Genomic DNA, 24,702 nt, shown 5'->3' on the forward strand with positions numbered 1-24,702 from the left:
AGGTCCATCTTCGGCGGTCCCTCATAGCTGTAGGAAAAGAATAAATAAATCCTCTCATAAGCTACCTAGTAAGGGTTCGAAGGTGTCTTCCGAAGGGCTTCGAAAAGTTACAGCTAACGGGAATCGGGACACAACACCGAAGCAAAAAGCTCCTGGTCTCGGAAAACTCAATTCCGAGATGGAATTCCCACGACTTCCCGGGACTACAAAATCCCCAACCGTCCCAGAAAATCTACCAGAGAACCAACTAGGTGCTGGACTTATCAAGTTCTCTGATGTTGTGGACTGGATTTTTACAACTTTCAATATTTCAGACCCTCTTAGAAGCATTTTAATTGCTTTCATGCCAACAGTAAAAACATATTTGAAGCAGTTGACTGCAAATTGGCCCCTTCTCTCAGCGATTGTATCCTTCGATGGCTAAATCATCCACCGAGGTCACGGATCTAATCACTGTTTTACAGTGGAATTGCAGAAGTATCATCCCAAAAATAGATTCTTTTAAATTTCTAGTAAATAATCTGAAATGTGACGCATTTGCATTGTGCGAAACTTGGCTAACTTCTGAAATATCCTTAAACTTCCACGATTTTAACATTATTCGCCTGGATCGAGATGATCCCTATGGAGGAGTACTTTTAGGGATCAAAAAGTGCTATTCTTTTTATCGAATTAACCTCCCCTCGATACCAGGTATTGAAGTTGTCGCATGTCATGTTACAATCAAAGGTAAGGACCTTTGTATTGCTTCCATCTACATTCCCCCTAGAGCCTCGGTTGGGCATCAGCGGCTCAGTGATATCATAGAACTCCTTCCCGCACCAACGTTGGTTTTAGGAGACTTTAACTCACACGGTACGGGATGGGGTTGTCTTCATGACGATAACAGATCAGCTATGATCCATGATATTTGTGACAACTTCAATATGACAATATTGAATACGGGAGAAATGACACGGATTCCTGCACCACCAGCAAGACCAAGTGCGCTGGATTTATCCCTTTGCTCGACATCGCTACGGTTGGATTGCACGTGGGAGGTAATTCCTGATCCCCACGGTAGTGATCATCTACCGATCGTAATATCAATCACCAGCGGCTTAAAACCATCGAAGACAATCAATGTTTCGTATGACCTCACACGAAATATTGATTGGAATAGCTATGCGACCTCGATATCTGAGAAACTTGAAAGAACTCAACAACTTCCTCCGGAGGAAGAGTACACGTTTTTGGCTGGCTTGATTCTCGATACTGCGATTCAAGCTCAGACGAAACGTGTACCCGGCGCAAAAACTAACATCCGTCCTCCCAACCCGTGGTGGGACAAAGAGTGCACAAATTTAAACGCGGAGAGAGCCTCCGCGTATAAAGTATTTAGAAAAAATGGAACACCTGATAATTACCGGAATTACGCGGCGTTAGACGTTAAAACTAAGAACTTGATTAGAGCCAAGAAACGCGGTTACTGGCGTCGGTTTATAGACGGCTTAACGAAAGAAACATCTATGAGCACTCTTTGGAACACAGCCCGACGAATGCGCAATCATAACACCACGAATGAAAGCGAGGAATACTTCAACCGCTGGATATTCGATTTCGCTAAAAAAGTATGCCCAGACTCTGTTCCGGAACAGAAGATCACCCGCGCCGCGACACCAAATTCAAACGAATCACCGTTTTCGATGGTAGAGCTTTCACTTGCACTTTTGTCATGTAACAATAAAGCCCCGGGATTAGACAGAATAAAATTCAACTTGTTGAAAAATCTGCCTGACCCCGCCAAAAGGCGCTTGCTGAATTTATTCAACAAGTTCCTCACGGGTAATATTGTCCCACACGACTGGAGACAAGTCAGAGTTATCGCCATTCAAAAACCAGGTAAACTAGCCTCCGATCACAATTCGTATCGGCCGATTGCTATGCTTTCCTGTATCCGGAAATTGTTCGAAAAAATGATTCTGTTTCGTCTAGACAATTGGGTCGAAACTAATGGTTTACTTTCAGATACACAATTTGGTTTCCGCAGGGGCAAAGGAACGAACGATTGTCTTGCGTTGCTCTCAACAGAAATTCAAATGGCATTTGCTCGTAAAGAACAAATGGCGTCAGTTTTCCTAGACATTAAGGGGGCTTTTGACTCAGTTTCTATAAATATCCTATCTGAGAAGTTGCATCAGCATGGTCTTTCGCCAGTTTTGAACAACTTTTTACATAATCTATTGTCTGAGAAACACATGTACTTTGCGCATGGTGATTTGTCGACAATACGATTCAGCTACATGGGTCTTCCTCAGGGCTCATGCTTAAGCCCCCTTTTATACAATTTTTACGTAAACGACATCGATAAATGTATCAACACATCTTGCACGCTAAGACAACTTGCCGATGACAGCGTTGTGTCTATTATAGGACCCAAAGCTGCCGATCTGCAAGGGCCGTTACAAGATACTCTTGCCAACTTATCATCATGGGCTCTTCAAATGGGTATCGAGTTCTCTACGGAGAAAACTGAGCTGGTTGTATTTTCGAGGAAGCGAGAACCAGCACAATTACAGCTTCAACTAGGGGGTGAAACCATATCTCAGGCCTACACGTTTAAATATCTCGGGGTCTGGTTCGACTCCAAAGGCACCTGGGGATGTCACATTAGGTATCTGAAACAAAAATGCCAGCAGAGAATCAACTTTCTTCGTACAATAACCGGATCATGGTGGGGTGCCCACCCAGGAGACCTGATCAGGTTGTACCAAACAACGATATTGTCCGTTATGGAATATGGATGCTTCTGCTTCCGATCAGTGGCGAACACTCATTTCATCAAGCTGGAAAGAATTCAGTATCGTTGTTTGCGTATTGCCTTGGGTTGCATGCAATCGACTCATACGATGAGCCTCGAAGTGCTGGCGGGCGTTTTTCCACTGAAAAACCGGTTCTGGGATCTCTCATATCGTTTGCTCATTCGATGCGACATTTTGAATCCTCTGGTGATTGAAAACTTCGAAAGGTTAGTTGAGCTTAACTCTCAAACCCGTTTTATGTCCTTGTATTTTGATTACATGGCTCAGAATATTAATCCTTCTTCGTTTGTTTCCAACCGTGCTCATTTCTTGGATACTTCTGATTCTACTGTGTTTTTCGACACATCCATGAGAGAAGAAATTCGTGGAATTCCGGATCACGTGCGCCCTCAAGTGGCCCCAAATATTTTTTATAATAAATTTAGAACAGTCAACTGTGAAAAGGTGTTTTACACTGACGGATCAAACATCAACGAGTCCACAGGCTTCGGCATCTTCAATCAAAACATCACCGCTTCTTACAAACTCAGTGATCCGGCTTCAGTTTACGTCGCAGAATTAGCTGCTATTCAGTACACCCTCGAGATCATTGAAACCATGCCCAAAGACCATTACTTCATTGTCACGGATAGTCTAAGTTCAATAGAAGCTCTCCGGGCAATGAAGCCAGGAAAGTATCCCCCATATTTCCTGGGGAAAATACGGGAACATTTGAGAACTTTATCTGAACGGTCTTATTTAATATCGTTAGTCTGGGTCCCTTCGCATTGTTCCATTCCGGGCAATGAAAAGGCAGACTTATTGGCTAAAGTGGGCGCATTGGAAGGTGATATTTATGAAAGACCAATCTGCTTCAATGAATTTTTCAGTATTTCTCGTCAGAAAACTCTCGAAAGTTGGCAAACTTCATGGAGCAATGACGAACTGGGACGATGGCTACACTCCATTATCCCTAAGGTATCGACGAAACCTTGGTTCAAGGGGATGAACATGAGTCGTGATTTCATTCGCGTTATGTCACGGCTCATGTCAAATCACTATACATTCAACGCACATCTCCGGCGTATCGGGATCGTGGAGAACGGGCTCTGCACCTGTGGCGACGGTTATTAGGACATCGAGCATGTCGTGTGGTCGTGCGTAGAGTATCGTGACGCCAGGTCGAAGCTACTGGAATCCCTCAGGGCCCGAGGTAGACCGCCTGAGGTGCCGGTTCGGGATGTGTTGGCGAGTCGGGATAGTTCATATATGCTTCTCATATACCAGTACCTTAAACACATTGATATACAAGTGTAATGTGTTATTCCTCGCTCAGAAAATATAATCTCCACCTACAGGTTCGACACTAACATCCGCCCGATTCTCTCGATCCCCGTCCCTGTTCACCATCTTCATTGGAATTAACAAGATCTTTTTTTTTGTCACTAACTTTTTCGTTCCCCTTTCCCTGTTTTTTCACCATCTCGATGGCAACTAATTAGATCTCTGTCGTTTTCAAACATTTTGTTCCCACACCCCTTTTTTACCCCGTTTCCCACAATATTTACTTCTTTTTTTCATTCTCTTCCGTAACATCACCATCACCGGAAGACCGCTCCAGTCAATGACCAGCATGCGGGCCACCCGCCGGGCCTTCGTAGCCTGGGGGTGTTTCCCGCGGACCCTCACGGACCGAAGAATGCGGCCAACATAGAAAATTACCATCGCCATCTGGAATCATCTCATCCTAAATTCAATTCACCGGCCACTACCGATCGCCAGATACTATATTACATAATGATACTACTCTAGTTTTAAGTTAGACGATAATTAAGATTAGTAAATACCCTTGGCATCTTAGAGCTTAAGCAGTGTGCCTTAATATTATATTATATTATTGAATAAAAAAAAAAAAATAATCAAGTAAAAAAAAAAAAAAAATCTATTGAAGTCGAAAAATTTGGTAAGAAAGCTACGGTCTGGCAAGCAATTTGTAGCTGCGGTAAGATTTCGAAACCCTTCATCACCACTGCTTCAATGAACAGCGAAATATACATATCAAGGACTTCTACCCATGATTCGAAGCCACAAGGATCCTGTTGTCTTCAGGCTAGATCTTGCTTCTTACCACTACTCGAAATCAACGGTAGAATGGTATACTACCAAAAATGTCACTTTCGTCCCAAAACACATGAATCCACCAAATTGCCCACAACTTCGACCAATTGAGGAATTTTGGGCATTAACGAAGGCACATCTTAGGAAGCATGTCTCGGCAGACGAAACCATTCAACAGTTCGAAAAAGATTGGAAAAAAATGTCAAAACTTGTCGCCAAGAAGTCTGTACGGAATTTAATGAGGAACGTTCGCAAGAAGGTGCGCCAGCTAGTCTACAATGGCTAAGTAGCAAATGTTGAGAATAATATTCTATTGTAGTAGTCTAATATTATCAGTATATCGAATAAAATTTGAATATCTAACGCTTGTGAATTATTTACAGCGAAATCAAAGTGCGTCTATACTTTCTGGGACAGTCTTTATAACGAGCCTTTTGCCAGTATGTGCCGAATAACAAACCACTGTTCCAATGCATTCGACTTTAATCTATCACGAAACGTTGTCAATAAATTGTTCCTAGGCTTACTATCTATTTATTTTTAATTTTAGTTAGTTTAGAAATGCTATGTTTAAGTGAAATGTATCATTTGGATGATTGTAATCTGTTGATGCTAAAGATGAGGAGGTTTTATGCCTGTTGGAGAACAAGTTTGACAGAAACTATCTCCACCGGGCTTTTCCCTGCTCTAAATAAACAAATAAACAAATAAACAAATAAACAAATAAACAAATAAACAAATAAACAAATAAACAAATAAACAAATAAACAAATAAACAAATAAACAAATAAACAAATAAACAAATAAACAAATAAACAAATAAACAAATAAACAAATAAACAAATAAACAAATAAACAAATAAACAAATAAACAAATAAACAAATAAACAAATAAACAAATAAACAAATAAACAAATAAACAAATAAACAAATAAACAAATAAACAAATAAACAAATAAACAAATAAACAAATAAACAAATAAACAAATAAACAAATAAACAAATAAACAAATAAACAAATAAACAAATAAACAAATAAACAAATAAACAAATAAACAAATAAACAAATAAACAAATAAACAAATAAACAAATAAACAAATAAACAAATAAACAAATAAACAAATAAACAAATAAACAAATAAACAAATAAACAAATAAAAAAATAAACAAATAAACAAATAAACAAATAAACAAATAAACAAATAAACAAATAAACAAATAAACAAATAAACAAAAATAGTGTCCAAAAGAAGCTATGAAAACTCGATACACTGATAAAAAGATCAATGTTGTTTCAAGAATTAGACAACTAATCGAAGAAAAAAATTTATCTCTCTTGTTATTTTAAACTTGTTATTAAAACATATCAGGTGTACAACTTTGCTTCCGCCGTTTTTCCCAAAATTAAAAGCTTTATTGCGAAAAAGTGCTTACAGATGTATGTTATTATTCAAAGTATTGTCCGTTGCTAGCGACAACTTTCTCCCATCTTTCCGGAAATTTTCAGATCCCGGCTCGAAAAAAGGACTCCTCTTATGACGCTACCCATGAAGCAATCCATTTTTCCAACTCTTCGAAGGATTGAAAATGTTGATCTGCCAGGCCGTGTGCCATCGAACGGAATAGGTGGAAGTCCGAACGGGGAATACGGCGGGTGGGGCAAGACTTCCCATTTTAGCGTTTCCAGGTACTTTTTTCCCACTTTTGCGACGTGAGGCCGAGCATTGTCGTGTTGAAGGATGACTATGTCATGTCGTTCTTGATATTGTGGCCGCTTTTCTTTTAGCGCGCGACTAAGGCGCATCAGTTGCGTTCGGTAGCGATCTCCTGTGATGGTTTCACCCGGTTTTATGTTAAGAGCTCGTAGTAAATCACACCGGGCTGATCCCACCAAAATACAAATCAACACCTTAGCGCCGTGAATATTCGGTTTTGCCTTCGACGAACTAGCATGCCCGGGCTTTCCCCATGATTATCTGCGTTTAGGATAATCGTATCGAACCACCGTTTACGATTCGATGTAAAAACCCCTTACGATTACGGCGCTCGATGTCCCTCGGTTTCAACTCGTACGGCACCCAGTTTCCTTCTTTCTGAATCATATCCAGGGCCTCTTCTTGGGTTTGGCACGAATCTTCATAAAGCAATGCTTCTAGTTGTTCATCTTTGAAGGTTTTGTCGTGAATACGACTTACTTTACTATGGGGTGCCTTTTCAAAATTTACCCTCTGAGAAAGTGATAAGTTTTTGATCGTGAATATCATTTGTTGTATCTAACGAATCAACAAAATTTTTGCTACATGCCATGGGAAACATGATCACAACTTTAGGATAAAATTTTCAGTTTTGTGACATAATCTCAAATAATTCAAAATTAAACTTTTCTGAAATGTTTGGTAAAAACGAGTATCAAATAGGATAATTCATAAGGCGCGTTTGCCTGTTCGTATTTTGAAAGCTCATAGCTCAGTGATCTGTGGAAAGATTTATATAATCTAACTACCAATAGAATCGAATTTTTTCAACTTAAGCGTGTAAAGAAAAAGCATTGAAGTAGTTCAATAGTACACTATTGAAAAACCTGTCTCATTTGCCCCAATTTAACACCAGCCAATCAGAACGCGTTCTGAGGAAGAGAACAAAATATCTGCTGCTGTACAACAAATCGTACGAGGAAAACGTTCCGAACAGTGTTTAATATCGTAGTGAGTTCCTCAATTTGGTCCTTCTGAAAGGCAGGAATGAATCCCGTACAACATGCGGATAGTTTCTTTCAATGAAATGCAAATCCGAAATGAAATATATAAATTAAAATTCTTTATGCTGCTATTTTTATAGCCGTTAGGACCGCCCATTAGTGAAAAAGCTACAAACGAAACCACATAAAAAGAAACCTCTTAACAAAAATTGAATCAGTTTGGATTCTATCACCACTGCGAGCAGATGTGTTTTGTGTCGTTTGCACAGCTAGTTTCGCTTTCGACAAGAGCGATTACGTCACAGCTGCCAGTCATCAGCATTGGTGAAAAAACAACGGTGGAGAGCATTACACAAAATCAGCCGTTCTAAAGTCTCTAAAAGTTTTCTAAAGAACTATTAGGATTTGTTGTTCGCAAATCGAAGGTAATTATCCTCACTTTAGTGCAAAACAAGAACAGTTTGGTTAGATTTGTGCACTTTTCGCTGTGTGAAATTCACAGTAATCGAGATCAAGTGAAGCATTCTTTTTTTTTTTTGAGAAAAATATGGAAAAGGGGAATGCTTGCATAATTCATACAATTGATCAGCTAATTGATATTCGGAAGTGTTAAGAAACATGTCAGTTGTTTTCATATTCACGACATCCAGTTATGTCTCTGACATTACCCACCCGCCTTTTTTTCTCTTCCACCACCATGTTTGTCATCACCGAAAGTTTCTGAGAGCATTCAGCTGCATTTGTTCGAATTGTAACAGAACAGTAAAACTTCCCGCAAATGGCGAGAGTTGGGCACATAAACAGACATTTTTGAGCGTGAATAATACGCAAACAAGAACAACTGTCACTGAAACGGCGATGACAATTCGTTAGGCACTGTACACACTCACTTCAAAGGCATTATCATCTATGCATTTTAACCAGCCTCAGCCGGTACAGTCACTTATCCGAAACCAGCGGAAGCAAAGTTGTACACCTGATATATTTGAGTTAGCATATTAAAGGCATTTGTAAAACATCATGTGTCCGATGAAAAATTGTCATTTAAACGTTAGAATATGATCTCACAGATTAAAATCAATATGTTTTCACATAGTGATCTTTCTCCTAGACGTAGCCACTCGCGATGTATTTGGACATGTAGTTAGAACAAATCTGGGTTTTGTTTTTTTTTTCATCAGCATGAACCGCAAAAAAGTAACTGCAAGCAAGAAAAAAAGTTGTGTAAATCAAATTCGCGTAAGTTTAGGTTCTATTGTATAGGTTTTCCAGACCATCACATATTTAACACTAGATGAATGTACATGAAATTTCCGAAATCGAAAAAAAAACTATCAGAGCCACTTCGTCAGGTACGTTTTGCTGTATCCAGGCTCTTCGGTGTATTGAAAATGACTGAATTTAAAAATTATTCATCTGGAACTTCATTTCAGCATTAACTGTCAGCTTCGACAAAATGCAAAATGCAGTTTAGAATAAAATTTAAATTTTTGTTGTTCATTATTGGTGGGGGCGCACGGTGTTTCATACAAATAATACAAAATACTATACGTTTAATCAAGCTGTTAAACAAACGTACAATACTCAAATTTATACGAATTGTATTTTGAGATGCAGTTTGATGCGTTCAGCTAATTCATGTACATTCTATATTCTACATCGAAGGTGGAAGCGGTTGCATGTTAAGACCATACAAATGTTTTCAAAAATACCTTCTCGCCAGCAATCACTTGTCGGTCAATGTGATTGGTTGGATTGTAGCCACCGTTCCGTACATGATAGTTTTGATTGCAAAATGAAACATAGACTTGATCTTGTCGAACATGCAACCCGAACATGACACCCGAAACTGGAAACCGGGGACATGGTCCTGGCAGCTTTATTATTCATGAAACATGATCCCCAATAAATCCTTCTCTCCGGCAGATGGAACATCCGAAGCGCTCAGTACAACACTCGTTCTTCGGCAATCAATTTATACAGCAGGGATGAATCGAACCACCACACACCGAGAATTCAATAACATTTCCAGTTCCGAACTCCTAAAACCAGATAACACAGTACGACAGTTCATGAAAAACAATATCCTTCTCTTCCTCAACTCACTCCTCCGGTTCTAGCAAAACGTTGTACCCCCCTCTCTCTCTCTATACTATATTCGAAATCCACTCATTCTAAAGTACCTATGGGTATCATCTCCAGCAGAAGTCGTCTTTCATTTTGCTCTTTTTGCTCTTCTGTATCTTCCACTTCACACAGATGATGACGATGACGATGCCGTTGGTGGTGCTGGTGATGATGACGACGATGATGGTTCGACCCCGGAAGCAAAAACAGAAAACAAAAAAAAAACGCCAGCAAATTTAAGCGGGATTCATATTTATGGCTATCGGTGGCCGGAGTGTAGATTTCGAAACGGACTGGACCGGAACAAAAACCACCTGTTGGAGTGCTTGCTGCTGCTGCTGCCGCCATATGTAGGATTTCCGCTCGACGGACGGATGTTAAAAGCTATCCCTCAGTCAACGCTGCTGTAAGAGAAAAACCAGTACCAGCACATGCCAAATTTTATTGCTTCATTTCCCTTCCTCTGTTCCGCTAAACTGCGGGGTCTGTCTGGTAGCAAAAAACCACCGGGTTATGAAATTGGCAATAACCTTTTTAACAAAAGAGAGTCAACAAAACAAACAAACAAAAAGCGGGGCATGGGGTTTTGGGTTTCACGATGAAAGCAAACAAACTGGGTAAGTAAGTAGTTTCCGTGCGAAGGATATTTGTATATGAAAATGTGACAGGATTGGAAAAAAACACACAAACCCTCACAAACACACTCAAGCCAAAAAAAAACAACTTGGGTAATGGATTTGTTTAGTCGGTAAGGTAGGCTAGAGGATTTTAATTACAGTGTAATCAAAGCAAATATTGAAACACGTGTAATCTAAGCCCACCAGGGGTTCCTAGGTATCGAACTGCTAGATTAGACCGTGTTCAGAGTAATCTTTATTAAAACTAAGCTGTACCATAATGTAAATAGAAGCTGGCAGAGCAAGCCAATTATGATCATTATCAAAGAACCTGCTTTACAAGAGGACAAAACCTGCGCTCATTAAAAATAATGAGAACTACCAGTTAAAAGAAGAAAATAAACCAAGAGAACAAAAAAAAAAGATCCAACGGCATGCGAAGGCATGCGATGATGTCAAACGAGTCTTTGTGAAATCTAACGAAAATGACGTCACACCCAGCCGGCGACCGAAAGAGCAATGATAATACCATAGCCATATTAGAAGCGAATCATTTACCCGGGGGAAGCAGATTGGTGGAAAGCGACAAAAAAACTGCTACCGTCCTGTCTTCGACGGGGAGGTGGGGGAGGTTGCTGTTCGTAGCAGCTTTTCCCCGTGTTGATGAGAGACCGATAAAATGTCCACTGCAGGTGCCAAACGGAACGGGAAAACGGAAGATGCGACAGCGACTGCTTTCGGTTTATCTTTGAGTACCTCGTAGGTTACCGTAGTAGCCGTATTAGATCGTCCTGCCTAGCGACGTCCGTGCGGATTAAACTTCAGGTGGGTTTTCTTCTACCAATTGCCATGGCAAACTCGCATGGTGAAAGGATATTTGTAAGTAACATTCCCATCATCATGAGATAATAACAATAATAAATGAAAAAAGCGTTTCTGTGTTGCTAAGAATGTGGGAGTTTCCGACTGGAGAAGTCTGCTTGAAATCAGACAACGGACTTTAAATTACAGGAATTTGAATTTAGGATGCAAACTTCAACTGCTTAAGAATTTGGCAGCTCAAGGACTGAACATTATGTTTTTAAGAGAATCAGTACGTTTTCCAAAAAAAACATAGTGACAAAGCACAGAGTTATGACCTATAAAAAACATAGATGGGTAATATCAGAGATAAGGGGCAGATCACTTCAAAAAGCACATATTTTTTTTGGTACATTATTCTACTAATAAATCATCCATTTCAAATGAAATCTCATTAGTTCTTTGTAAAATGTTTTGGATTCTCTAAAGAACCGAAGGTTACCATTTTTTCCAACTTTCAACACAGTTGACAACTATTTCCACGAGAGAAATTCCGAACAAATCGGTTTCCTCTCATTTGGTGAACGGCGCACAAAGTAAATCTTCCACTTGCTTGTGTGCCCTTCCCTACAGCCAGGTGTGTGAACAAAGAAACTTGAAAAAAAAATTTATGTTATGAAAACTCTTCTCTATACTAATTTCAAATTGTTATGTGAACTTTGCATAAATTAACCTTTGACGCATTAACCCTTACGCGACCATAAGATGTCCACACTCCAAAAAAAAAATTGAATTTTACAAGTGACTTAATCCCTCATACGATGTAATTCATAAAGATCTAATTAGTCAAATGACGGAAAATTTTATTTGTAATGACTTAATGTCAGATGAGCTTGAATTTTACTGGTTTCGACTTTAACTTGCGTTCTGCTAGCAGGTGCGACTGTATGAATTTAAATGCACCTTTTACCAGCCAAGCAGATGCATGCTTCTGTGGCTCAGTCGATTAACAGACGTACTTGCGATCCAATGATTCTCGGTTCAAGTCGCGGCGGTTGCTATCAGTATTCTTTTTTTATTTCAATGAATTTCATGTCATGGAGTTTCAGACACAATTTTAAATGTTCTTCCACGTGAATTTGCGTGAACTGCGACGCTCCATTTATGTGCATCTAATAAGATGTAAAATCTAAGGGATTTTTTTAAGTGTGCAGGACGAAATATGTCAGTACAATACAAAATTTTAGCTATTTTGGGGGTAAAGCAAGAGAATATCACCCGGAAAACATAGTAGGATGCATAAGTTTCCTATAAATTCATGAGAAATATTTTTCCCAAAGATTGACAGCTCTTTTTTTTTTATTCGTTCAGAAACACATTTGGGGCCTATGAAATAAGTTTTTTGTAACATTCAGTAAAAAAAAACTTCGATTTAATAATAATTGAGGAATCGATAACGATTTGTATAGACGGGAAAAATATTTCCCTTGAGCGTTAAGGCCATCGTCCAGGTACCATCACGCTTTTCATGAAAAATCAACGAATTTAATATAACAGATTTCGTTGAAATTTTCGAAATTCGTTGATTTTCTATGAAAAGCGTGGAAAGGTTTTCCAAAAATGTGTCCGAATGTGATCCTTGTAGCCAGCATAAGGTTAATCTGAAAAAAAAAGAATTCATACCATCGCATTATTTTTTCAAATAATTGGGAAAGATCACAAAAAACTCATTTTTTCAGAGCTATTTTTGATAGGCCTCGAAAAATCCTCCGAATTTTTCAGCTATTTTTGCCCTGCAGATAAATAAAAGCTTTTCAAAGGTCTGTATGTTTTTGATTTTGACAAATTTTCCAAAATTCCCTTCGAAAATTTCCTAAAATCACCCGCGCGCATGGTACCTGGACGATGGCCTTAAGGGGTTAAAATTATCATCTTCTCTACAAATATGACAAATATTTCGCACCAACTCCAACAAATGTTGGCAGCACCCTCTCTGATTTGAATGAAGCTTTCTGGACATGTAGACTTTGTGTCAAAAAGTGTGCAAACACTGTGATTCAGTCTTTTGAAAGGGCTAAACATTTTTAACTAATTTTTGTAAAAAATGATGAATCCTATAAAAAAAAGTGTTATGCTAGTCACAAAATCATTCAAGTTATTCAATAAATATAATGACAGAAGCCCATATCGAGTCCTACATTGAAAAAAATTGTTTTTTAGAAATTTGTAATCGATTTACAAAAAACAACCATTATCAATTTTGATCAAATTGGGTGATGAAGTTCCCTACCAATCGACATACATGACAAGATGGGCACATTCGATGAAAAACAAAGTTTTTCAAATAAAAACTTGTCCGCACTGAGTTTTTTATCCAGTATCTTTTTATTATAAAAAACAAACTGAACTGAAAGTCATATTCATCCAAAACTTCAATGAATCTTAATTTTCGAGAAAATTTCACCGAATACCCTTTTGCTAGTTGCTCGATATCTACAGAAAGTATCAGTGCTGGATAAGAAAAAGTATTTGTTGGAGAAACTTTTTTCCCTTCAAAACACTCATATTGCAATATATGGAAAGTTGCTAGAGAACATAATTTCTATATTGGGGCAAAATTTTATTTAAATATAGAATGGAGTTTTTTTTTGAAATTTAACTCAAATTTTTAGGATCGATTTTTTTCAGTGTAACATTCGATTAGTAATTTTTTCAGTATTTTCATTCAAAAATGAGACTTATTCTGAGAACATCACCAGCAGAACAATATTTGGTACGATTTGTCATTTTTCTACTTTAATTAATTGCAAAAAAAAATGGTAGAAATATCTAGTCCATTTCAAAAGATAGTCTAGATAAAAAAAAACTCGGTTTTCAAAATTTAAAGTCAATTCACAAAAACACATCACAACTTTCAAATCTAATGAAACTTTGTCCCAAGGAAGGTTATTATATACCCTTCCAACCGTCCATGTATCATAGGACGGACAGTTTCAAGGAAAAAAGTGTTTTTAACTAAAACTTTTTCCTTGTCCATTACTGATACTTTTTGCAAATATCGGGTAATCAGTATTCTGTGAAATCTCCTCTCAAATTGAGATTCATTAAATTCTTAGATGATAATGACTTCCAGTTTAGTTTAGTTTTCGATGAGAAGACACTGTAAAATTTTGTTTATGAAAAAAATGTTTTTTTTTCGTAAAATGATTCTAAATTTTCAAAGCCAATTTTTTTCAGTGTAGGACTAAGTATAGAAGTTTTTCAATATTTATATTTGAAAATTTTGACTACTTTTGTGAAAATCAATAGCATAATCCTTTGTCATTTTTCGCCAACAATTTGAATAAAAATGGTAAAAAAATTTAGCCTTTGAAAAGGGCGTCTAGATCAATTTTGGAAAACCAAAGTAGGCAATGTGACATTTCAGGCTGCAAAAACAACAACATATAGAAGTTTGAGGTCGATTACTACATTTCGAATTATCATTTTTTTTAATTTTTTGGACCGATCGAATGTATTTTTTCTATTACTAGCACGCAAATGACCAGCAGTTGAATGATTTAATCGCCGGATTCATTTCTGGCTTTCAGAAGGTGGTATTTTCTACGATATTGAACACTGCTTGGAACATTTTTCTAGAATACGAAGCAACCAAATCTTGGCTTTATTTGCACTCGTTTGGGGCAAATTTCGCACAGCGAAAAGTGCTCAGAGCTAATCAATTTATTCAAGATTTTCACTAAACTGATGATTTGTACCTTTGATTTGCAAAGAAATCCCCATCGTTGTCCACTTTCCGTTTCCTTTTTCTCCAATACAGACGACCACCAGTCGGATGGCACAATCGCTCTTGTTTGAAGCGAAACTCACACTGCGAATGTAAAACAGCAGATATGCTAACAGAAGAACTAGTTGTTGTTTTTCTTCGTTTAGGCTTGAGGAACATAGCCTCATATTCGCCATTGACCGAAGCACCAGATGAATAATGCCGGGTGTAGTACCATTGTCTTGACGTAGATGGCAGCCTGCTCACTCGATGTATCTCCGTTTATGGATTATCATAGACTGAAGCTAGCAAACGTGCAACAGCGTCTATTAGAAGATTCGGTTGATTTTGATGGTTCATGCTTGGAGCTATTTTTTCATTATTTATACAATGTTTACGTAATAAACATGGTATTAACAACAATCTTACACCTTCTTCCATTCGTTTCATGAAAGAATTAGAGAAAATACTCAAAAGCAGGGAAAAAGTTATTAGTAAATTGAATCTGGCGTAATTTCGTCAAAAAAGTGGATGGGTAATGTCAGAGACATAACCGGAATGACGTGAACTCGTATAAAACTTACACTATTTGGTTTTATACTGTGAATTATCAATCAATTATCAATAGAAGAAAACATCTCAATTGTTTCATCGGATTCGATTTGTCTTTCCTTCCGGGTACCGAATAATTGAACATCATCATTTTTGATGAAAATGAAAATAGTATGCAAACAAAGAAATGGCTTGGTAAGCATTGTCCGCACGCTGTTCCAAACAAATTAATCATTATTGACTGCTATGCTGAATTTACCAGGTGCGCAAGGTTGAAATGTCGTTCTGTAGTCAACAGATGGCGCATTAAATTTATTCAAGTAGATTTTGAACCTCCAGCGCTATTTTGTTGGTTGGACCCAGTCTTGGGAAAATCATGATTAGAAAAAGTTCATTTCACTATCACTCGTAAAAAAAATCAGTTCAAGAGATTTTATAGAAAACGACTGAAAAAATTACTTCCGATATTTTCATTCCTGAAACCAGTACCCACAAAATTCTGAACCTTGAAGTTCACAAGTTATTTTAAGTGTTAGCGAAACTTGATGACGAATTTTCAACGAAAGAAATATCTCTAAAGAGATAATCGAAAGAGAGAAGAGTCTCCGATGATACTTCGATACTAAATCTCCACTACGCTTCAGTTCGACACCGAAGTGATTCGTGCTAGATTTATTTGTTATATAAAAGAATCTCGACTGAATAAACTCGCAACTGAGAAATAATGACTGCAATATTTTCGATGCACGTAGGGTATTTTTATTACATATCCAAATAGCGACGAAAGACTGTTTTAATTCCAGCTGACTGATTTTCCTGTACTATTTAGATTAAACCGAGTAAAACGCTATTTAGCATGAATTTGATTCATAGAAGTAACAGGAGCGCAGCATTGCCAGCAAGTTTCGAACATACAGTAGGCGCAGCGTTTGAATAGTGCGTTCGAATTGGCATAGCGGTGGTCTGCGCTCCTGTTATTTCTGCGTACGTTATTCAAGCTTAATGGCATGGCGTGGCTAATATTGTTTAATCAGCTGCGTAGTATGATTTGTGATGGTTTTTATTAATATTTTTATTATCATTACAACTATTATTAATGACAGCACTTGCTGCTTTTATTAATTATGTAGTGCCGAAAAAATTTCAAATACTTAACCACTATTCATCCCCTTATCATTATAATTTCAGTTTTTTTTTTCATCGACGAATTTATTCATCATGTAATGCAAAGGGTTGAATCTTCTGTTCGAGAATCATATCAGATTTATTCAATGTGCGAACTTTTTTCTTGAATATTATCGAGGAGAATGTTCGCTAGTGAACTTTCACAACTGATTTTTTGTCATGCGAAATCAGTTTCAGTGAAAATCGCGTTGTCAGTACTAAACTTCTCTGTAGTGAGTTTTCTGATCGATATTTTTTTTGTTAAAAAAATCATTTGTGAAAAATTTCAGTCGCGATTTTCGAAATTTTGATTTATTTCCAACACTGGTTGGCGCGAAATGCTTCAATGTAAAAAAATGTGATGAAGTAACGATCTGCGGAGTTCCCTCAATTCTTTCATCTTCATTTACCAATCTGTTCGTTTTCCATGTAAGATATTTTTTCACAACCTAAAACATTAAGTTTCGTCCAAATAACAGCTTTATGCGAGGTTGGGCATAAGGCGACCGCTTTTCAAGCAGTCTACCAGAGCTTAATTTCCAGCTCAGTACAAAGTCGTTTCTTACATTCTGACGAATCAACACAGGTTTGAATCATCTGTGATCGAAGCAAATAAGAAACAGAAGCTCCCTTCAGTTTCATTACATGCAATTGACTTACATAAGATCCACGTAGAGCATTGAGAAAGTCTTTTCTGTTGGACCTTTATAAACGCAATAATCAGTTTGAACTGCAGCTGATCGATGCAAGGAAACATCATATTTAGGATAATGGTTAACTGAAATACTTGCTATGAATTTCAGATTTGCAGTGAAAGGGGTCACTGCCGCGTTCGGAGCAAATAATTAGCTCTACTTGTTTTATTCAAAACAAACGAAAAAACGAATATGATCAGTACCTAATGGGGAAGTAGATTATAAAACTGACGGCTTTACGTCTTAACAAAGACTAAAACACAAATCGATGAAAAAACGTAGACAACGTGATGTCATTTGTCCCGCTCGCATATTGTAAAAATGTAATCCATGTTCACTCGACAACACAAACGGGATAGTAGCATCCAAATCCTGCAATTTCTAGTTTCTAGTTCGCTAGTGAACTTTTCACAACTGCGAAATCAGTTTCAGTGAGAATCGCGTTGTCAATAAATCAGTACTGCACTTTTCTGCAGTGAGTTTTCTGATCGATGATTTTTTTGTCAAAAAATCAATTGAGAAAAATATCAATCACGACTTTTGATTTATTTCCAACACTTTTTGGTGCAAAATGCTTCAAATGTAAAAAAATGTGATGGAGTGACGATCTGCTGAGTTCCCTCAATTCTTTCATTTTCATTTGCCAATCTGTTCGTTCGCCATATAAGATTTTATTTTCACATCCTAAAACGTAAAGTTTCGTCCAAAGAACAGCTTTATGCGAGGATGGGCATAAGGCGACCGCCATTCAGGCAGTTTACCAGAGCTTAATTCCCAACTCAGTAAAAAAGTTGTTTCTCACATTTGGACGAATCAACACAAGTTTGAATCATCTGTGATCGAAACAAAAAAAAAACAGCGGCTCCCTTCAGTTATCACCACATAAAATTGACATACGTAAAATCCACGTAGAACATTTGGTAATGCGTTTCTGTTGGACTGTTGAAGTCAGTTTGAACTGAAACTGATCGATTCAAGTAAACGTCATGTTCAGGATAATGGTTAACTGAAATACTTGCTCTGAATTTCAGATTCACGAAAAATTTACGAATTTTAGAACGTTGTCATTGTGGCGTTCGGAGTAAATAAATAGCTCCACTTGTTTTGTTCTAAACAAACGAAAAACCGAATATGATCAGTACCTAATGGGGAAGTAGATTGAGAAACTGAAATGGGAAAGCAGTTATGAAAAGAAAACCGCGAAAATGTTACCGTAGAGATGGAACTCGAACCCGTAGCTAACTCCTAACCGGGAAAATTGCTTTACCAATTAAAATATCTCTGCATATGAAAGCACAAATTTAAAACTAGCTCAAAACGATTCTACGCCTTAACAAAGACTAAAATACAAATCGATGAAAAAACGTAGACAAATTAATGCACCTTGTCCCACTCGCATATTGTAAAAATGTAATCCATGTTCAGTCGACAACACAAACATGTTTTTTCTTTCATTTTCTCAACTTATTTAGAAACGATATTGACTCAAAGATAATAACAATAATCGATTCCCAACTATTTTCATCTGTTGTTTCTCGTTTCGAATATTTTTCTCAATCACAGAAGTTTCCGCGTGCTGTTATAATAATTTATTGCAGGCACTCTGATAAATTTTTCAAACAAATTGAACCAATTACGAACAAAATTCGTCAAATTTTGTTCTTTTGGTTCGAACGCGATAGTTTACCAATGATGAAAATAACTTCATTGAAAATGCGCTCTGGTTGAACTAACTTTCTAAGTGCAAAGTCTATTTCTCTTGATTTAATAGCATCAGTGAGATTGCATCACCGCCAGCTTTATCGTTTTCCTTTGAACCAACAAACGTCTGAGAAGTCTGTTCGAATAGAAAGTCAAGTTTTGCATCGAAATTTGGCCCTTGACTGATTGACTTTAATTTTGGAAAAATATCGTTGAGTAGCAAAGCCATAACCATGCAATATGAGACCACACAAAAGACGCCATCAAAACAGAATCTCCCCGACTGTCGAACGGCTAAAGAACTCTTGTTTCATCAAATTATGAAATTAAATTGAACCATTTTATTGACGAATAAATTTAACTGCTGAGTTAATTGCTTCCGAATAAAACAGACATTTCTCTATAAAACTGATGTTTGTTGAACGATGACTCTTTTCCATATTACCTTTTGTCAGAGTTAGATAGAAAGATAAAAAAAGAAAACTCTTTACCATATTCAACTCCTTATTGGTCACCGCAATACAAAAAAAAACTGCGAGTCCATTAACATTAAGGGAAAACCTAAACCCAAATCTTGTCAATGTTTTTAACAAACTAACCAAATACTCGTCCGTGAAACCAACGGTACAAAGTAGTCACAAGCTTTCCCATCGGAATGTGCTTGGTTTGGTTTTACTTTTTCAATAGCGAAAAAACTTTCCAAATTATATTTCCCACTGGTTGTTTCCGCTCGAACCAGAAATCCTAAATGAACAGAAAAGCGCCGTACCGTACCTTTCCTAAAACTAAAAAAAACTGGAATGACACAAACCGACTATAATCTGCAAACGGTGAGCATCGAGCAGAAAGACAAGAAAGAATAAAGTGTCACAGTGTGAAAATTTGTGTGTGCCTGTGTCTGTGTCTGGGCTTAAATTCCGCTCACTATGGCAACAAGTGACGTTAAGCGTTAAAGCAGAATCCCAAGTGCTTTCTGAGAAGCCACAATTAACGAGTTGCTACTTCACACAGTCGACGACGACAACGCGTCTCACACTGAAACGAATTTGGAACGATGGTGGACAAAAGTATTTCTTTATGTATTTCTGTCAGAATATTAGCTCCGGTTTTTTTTTTCTGCAGGTAGAAATTGTTTTACGGAATATTTTCCAACTGAACGAATGAAACTATGTATTCATTAGGAAGGGTCTATGCAAAATATCATTCCTTTAAATATCAATCCAAAACTGTCAAAACAACCGAGCACGCTGATTCAAAACTAGCAATTCACTTCCGCTAAACGATATTCCACTGAAAAGTCGAACCATACATTGATCTTAAGAATCGTAACCATTTCACGGAATAGAAACTGCTCTCAAGAACCGCCTTGTGTAATATATAATTTCGTTGATAACATTTTTAGCGTTAGCCGTTTCACCGGAAGTTATTTTCACATAAACCGTTTTGCCAAATAAGTCAATCCTTCGAAATTTAATCAACAAAGAGCGTAATTTTATAGTATCGTGTATTAATTTAATAATTGGTTTTCGGTGTATAAAACGGAAAAGTTACTGCCATTCTAACAAATTCCAGTTCATCATGTCGAATAGACACCATCTCGTCAAGAACGTCATTTTGTCGATTTGTACAGTTATCTTGAAACCTGTTTGTAATTCCGTGTATAGGGCGTTATTCTTACAATTCAGTTTTTGTTTGCTCAAGCACTTTCCTCGAAACAAAGTCAGCAGTTGCAAGATTCATATGGGTGGTCTATAATGTAATAAAACTGAAACAATCGTATCAGAGCTAATTCAGCAGCTAGAAGTTCTATATGGAAGATCTATAATATAACAGAAACTGGAACAATGTATCCCCAGCAAGCCGTTCCAGTTTTATTTATTCGACCAGTTCTTCTTTCAAATTTAAAACTGGTCTACGATGCCGTTTTATTTTTTGTGTATTTAAAACACGAGTAAAACACTGCTGGGGCTGCCAGTTTTTCTTGTTATAAAATCCAGATTTAAATTTTGTAACTGACATAAATTATGCATCTAGAACTATAACAATGTGTGCGTAAAAACAAACCCCGGTGCTTCTTTTCCTGATTTTAATCAATAAATCTTCCATTGGAAAATAAAGAAATTCATTCTGCTTAAAATTGCAATTCAAGAAAAGCGAAAATCTTAGTCTGAAACTCTTCCCTTTTCCTTAAAACTGCTCAAGAAAAATTATTTCAATTTCAGCTTACTTCCACTAACACATTTGATTAGCAACATACACATTCTTATATGGATTTCCTCTTGCAGAATTTATTGCGAAATAAAGATTTACGTACTTTCTATAAGTAAACCCGCAAAATGCGAACCTTTAATTTAACAAGCGAAAGGCAATGGATATGGAATGTTGTCGTAAAACTATTTATTTTTCCAGAAAACTGCTTTTGTAACAGAAAATATTTTGTTTTGTTTATTTTATGTAGCGTAATCAAATACAAATGCATTGAAGCAGTGTTGCTAACCTTTTTATTGGGGAATTAAAATCGACATTCATAGAATGTAAGCAATTTTACATCAAACGTTGGTGAAAAATTGATCAAAACTGATCAAAATCCAAAAAAAGTCTGACTTAACATGCATTTGAGAGTAAATTATTGCTAAAAAAGATTGTTTGAAACTCAATCGTGCAAATCATTTTGATACCACTGCATATAAGAACACATAGATCTATGACATATCTACGTACCAAATAAAATGTACGTAATACACAAATTACCAACACAAGTTAACTTGGTTTACTCTTGATCCTTAAGCATCTAGAACTGGAATACTCCTGCCCTTATGTCTTTGTCGCTTGATGCCAGTTTCCACCCTTAACTACTGCCAAACCGTTTGTTTGAAGCTACTTCCGAACCTAGCTTCAACGTTGTTGAACTGAAAATCGAGTCAGTTTCGAACCTGGTTTTCAATATCAGGTTTACTCAAATCCTCGTTGCCAAATGCGAAACCAACACAGATTCGTGAAAAGTGTTTATTTGATGATGGGTTAGTTTCAGATTTCTGAAGCGAAAGTGACATTAGTGTAAGTAGAACCGCGGCACAAGGCCTGCTTTGGTTCTGTACACTGAGAGTCGGCTGCGAAGTCTGTTGAAACAGAATGGTAAAATTACACTCAAGGAATAAACCACTAACACTATTCTTTGGCTAATAATTATTTTGGGTCATCAAGAGAGTAAGGGGCTGTCCATAAAAGACGTCACGCTTTTTTTGACGATTTTTGACTCCCCATCCCCCCTTTGTCACAAATTGTCACAGAAGCAAAGACCCCCCACCCCCCCTATGTCACATGTCACGAATTCAAAATAAATAAAATCTCAAATCTCAATACATACTCAATATGTATGACAAACCATACAAATATGAGGGAAAAATCGATTTATTACATGCTGTCATTAGATTAAAAAATATTCCTGAAACTACAAAATCATCGGAATTATTTTAATAATATCAATTATATAAATTAACAAAAGTATTTGGTTGGAATTGATGAAACATTTAAATCATCTGTTTTATTCCTCCTAGGGGTACACAGACATATTATTGTTTTAGGTAAAGAATAATATTTCCTTAGTGTAGCATACAGGGCTGAGAAAATAAAGACCAAATCCTCATCAAAACGAGATCACTGCCGGAGAATCTTTTCATGATCAGTTGATCAGTGAATTTTAAAACACATCGATCAATATCAGTACTGATTTGCCGTCACACAATGGGTAGTGATTTTGAGCTAAAATGATTCTTGATTTATGTAAGTTCAATCATTGGATGATTCGATAAGCTTTGATGTTGGTGGAGGAAAAAAATGATCAAAATAAGACATGACATGATCTACGTCTGAAATCGTTGATCTCCCGCCCTTTTTCAAATGGAGTACAATTGAATAAACTGCTTCAGAATCAAATAAGAGAAATTCTTATGATATACTATTATCAATGCTAGAAAATCAAACTACTGAAAAAATTGTCAGTGCATAACTTAAATTAAATTGTTTGAAGGCATCTTTTTTTCACTCATATTAGGAAAAATTTAATTTAATTTCGCTAATTTACTCGCTCCTCCGTGCACTTTTGCTGATCACAACAGAAATGATTTCCTGCATAATTCATTTCCGAATTTACAAGAAGAAGCTTTTACATCAACAAATACACGTTTTCCTATAGAATGTAAACGTTTATTGTGGAGATTTTTTCAGGAAATAGGGCAAAGCAGTAATATAATTAAGTATTTCAAAAATGCGCTCATTGAAAATATTGGACGTCACATTCCAAAAACCTCCCCCCCTTTCCCTTGTCACAAAAGGTCACGTTTTATGAAACACCCCCCTCCCCCTTGCGGCGTGACGTCTTTTATGGGCAGCCCCTAAATCAAACCCATTTTGGCAAATGTAATTTCGAAAAAAGTCATCTCACCAAAAGTATCAGGTGTACAACTTTGCTTCCGTCGTTTTATTCCAAAATTAAAAGCTTTATTGCGAAAAAGTGCTTACAGATGTATTATTCAAAGTATTGTGTAAAAACCCCTTACGATTTTGTGTTTGAAGCAGTTGCTCACATACAAATAAACGGCACTCGATGTCCCTCGGTTTCAACTCGTACGCCACCCAGTTTCCTTCTTTCTGAACCATGCCCAGGGCCTTGAGACGTTTTGAAATGGTTTACTGACTCACTCCCAACGATTCGGAAAGCTCTTCTTGGGTTTGGCACGAATCTTCATCAAGCAATGCTTCTAGTTGTTCATCTTTGAAGGGTTTTTCTCTTCCACCACCATGTTTGTCTTCCACATCGAAATCACCATTTTTAAAACGTTGAAACCACTCCCGACACGTTCTTTTACTCAGAGCAGCATCACCGTAAGTTTCTGAGAGCATTCGATGCGCTTCAGCTGTATTTTTTCGAATTGTAACAGAAAGTAAAACTTCCCGCAAATGCCGAGAATTGGGCACATAGAGAGACATTTTCTAACGTGAATAATAAGAAAACAAGAAAAACTGTCACTGAAACGGCGATGACAATTCGTTAGGCACTGTACACACTCACTTTAAAGGCATTATCATCTATGTATTTTGACCAGCCTCAGCCGGTACAGCCACCTATCGGAAACCGGTGGAAGCAAAGTTGTACACCTGATAGTTCCACAAGAAGTAATTTTTTGTCGTGAATACGACTTACTTTACTATGGAGCGCCTTTTCATAATCAACCGCATGGGAGAATGGGCAGAACTCAATCGTGAATATCTCGACTTGTATCAACGTCAGCAACATAATTCTTTCACCATTTCATCAGATGTATGATCAGAAATTTAGGGTAATATTTTCAACAGTGTAAGATAACCACAAACATCTCAAAAATTAGGTTTTCTCAAACTTTGAAAACAACGCGGAAAACTCCTTACTTTTGCTTGGCTTCTACGGTTGAAAAACCTCAAACGCTCAGGTCACTACTCTCATTCGCTTTTCGTCGTCTTCAAGTTTCAGAACTTAGTTCCAGAATACAAGTTCAGAATTCAGAGCCCTTCATGTTGGAACTGGATTCCGGAACTGAATTCATTTTCAAAACTGTAGTTCAAGAACTAAATTGTAACTGAATTCTGAAGCTGTTCTAAAGGTTCTGAATTTAGTTCTTGAACTCAGGTCCAGTCCCTAACTCT

At 37.2% G+C, this 24,702-nt stretch overlaps 1 protein-coding gene across 2 annotated transcripts in view; it reads left to right on the forward strand.

Annotated features, from left to right (window-relative positions):
• The window catches only part of LOC131435963 (5-hydroxytryptamine receptor-like), a 494,311-nt gene that overhangs the window by 456,657 nt on the left and 12,952 nt on the right, over positions 1-24,702 (forward strand). Inside the window, exon 12 of one of the 2 annotated variants that reach the window (XM_058604276.1) lies at positions 9,857-11,166. The exons of the other annotated variant lie outside the window; for it this stretch is intronic. The gene's annotated coding sequence lies outside the window, so the exon portion shown is untranslated. The remainder of the gene's footprint in view (positions 1-9,856; positions 11,167-24,702) is intronic. 2 annotated transcript variants of the gene reach the window in all.

This window comes from Malaya genurostris, chromosome 3, assembly GCF_030247185.1.
Source record: "Malaya genurostris strain Urasoe2022 chromosome 3, Malgen_1.1, whole genome shotgun sequence".
NCBI lineage: Eukaryota > Metazoa > Arthropoda > Insecta > Diptera > Culicidae > Malaya > Malaya genurostris.